Source organism: Formica exsecta, unplaced genomic scaffold (genome assembly GCF_003651465.1).
Source record: "Formica exsecta isolate Colony F162 unplaced genomic scaffold, ASM365146v1 scaffold812, whole genome shotgun sequence".
Taxonomy (NCBI): Eukaryota; Metazoa; Arthropoda; class Insecta; order Hymenoptera; family Formicidae; genus Formica; species Formica exsecta.
Window position 1 is genome coordinate 273,023 of NW_021853584.1, and position 2,289 is coordinate 275,311.

Consider the following 2,289-nt stretch of genomic DNA (forward strand, 5'->3'; position numbering starts at 1 on the left):
AATATATATATGACATATTATTTAAAAATATATATTTCAAATTTAATATAAATATGACATGTGTATATAAATCTTATCTTTTGCGCGTTCATTCTAATTATTCCGTATTCAGGAAATGCTTTTCCATCAGCTACCGTAACAATCGCGCACATTGTTCTAAAGATACATCACTTTATACAACCGTCCGCTTTTAATTAGCAGGTATCGCACGCGAGAGCGATTTCAATCTGCGGCGACTCGTGGCGGATATTCGAAATGGCCTTGCGCCACGGAGGGACAGACATCATCGTGTTCGTGCATCTGTGAACCGATTATGCTACAGTCTCAATGGACACGGCAGACCTATTCGTGTCTCGAATTAATTCTAACTGATCGAATTAGGGAGGAGCGAAGTGACGCTCGTTGAAATCGTATAATAAGAGATCTATTCTCCGCTCATATTTTGCATGTCGTGCTCGCACGCGTGGTCATTTTCATAAACGCTTCGTAATCTCAATTGATTCATATCGAAAGGCGGAAGAGGAATAAACACCATTATGCGATAAAAAGGAAAATATAATCTAATATAATCCATTACTTATCGTATATACAAGTAATAGAAATACTTGTCGAGACTTGTTCCGATAATCTTTTTTTACGTTCATAGATCAGACCTATCGCGATAAACAAGACAGATCGCTTGTTTGTCGGCAACTCTATTCTTTAATACATCACCGTTTCGATAACGAGAAGAAAACAGGGTAACGGTACACTCTCGTTTGATGCATCGTAAACACTAGCAATCCGATTTAATCTCAGTTTCATCGTACATTGCAAGCGATGATATCGAATGGCGGTGTGGAGTAAATAAAACGACCGCAAGATATTCCAAGTAAAGACGATTGACCAACTTCGAGAGCGTAATAACCGTATACTATTTATCTTCTGTCCACTATCGATAGAAAAGCGGGCCCACGAAATATCTCGTATCTATATATGTATAGATACGAAACAAACAAAAATGAAATAACGGAAGGAAGATTCTTGTGTATCAACCCACGAGGCCTAACGGAGGAAAGACCAAAAATGAGTCAATTTCTATTAGTCACCATTTCTTTTCTCCCACTATCCATTATTATATCCAGAAGTAGACTTTCAGATGCTAGATAGCTACGTGGTTGCTTAGAAGAATATAATACAGTATATAATAATAATCGCTCTCGTACTTCACTTCATATCACGCTTGTAATTCAAAAAAAATTTATTGCGAAAAATAAATTCTAAGAGACAAGCATAGATAATTTTGCATTTTCACATAGATAATAAATACGCTTACTGACGGAAGTAATTAGTAGCTCCACTCCCTAAAAGCATTGCTCTATTAATTCAGTTTTGCTATAAACGTGGAATAGAGCAATGTTGTTCTTGCCGTTTCGCGTACACGTCACTTCCAGAAACCAATAAAATTGTGTCATTGCGCGGATTACTCATCGACGAAGAACAGCAGGACATAAAACTTCTGAGCACTAAAAGTTGTAATAAAAGTCACGCACCCCGCGGATTATCGTCCCTTCAGAAATGATACACCCCATACTAATCATATTTCCTGCAATCGCTTTAATTGTGAGAAAGTTTAGGTATTATTCTTTTTTTATTATTATATAATACAATAATATTAAATTTGTATATAGTATAATAATATGTGTATGTGTAAAATAAAAAGCAAAAATAATATTATTGTAAAACTTCTGGCAAGAGAAAAAGAGAGGATTTAAATGGATAGTATTCTTTTTCATTCTCATGCAGTCTTGCGGAAAAATCAAATGGCATTGATCTCAAAATATACGCTAGAAATTTCTCATCATTATTGTAGAAACGCATCTGCTTTGATAGTGTCGTCGATCAACCAGAATCTAGCCGAGGGGAAAACCGCCCCACGAGATTCTCGTAAAGGCCCCATGACGATGGAAGGCACGCATATTCGGAACATTATGCGAGGAGTATCCCCGAAACCCCGTGGATCGGCAATGCGTTACTCGTCCCATCAAATTGCATCAGTAATCCCCGAACGCCGCCATCATTTACATAAAAATAATTAAACGCTTCCCTATATACGAGATCTGAAGTTTGAGAAACTACCATTGTAAGAAGAAGGACAATTATCAAGACACGGTAAATTTATAATATAAATATATAAATTTGTCTAAATTATTTATAAAATTGTAATTAAATATCACTCAAAACATTGCATATATTTAAAAGTTAAACATTTTTCAAAACTCGATTTGTTAAAATGTCGAGGATTTATTA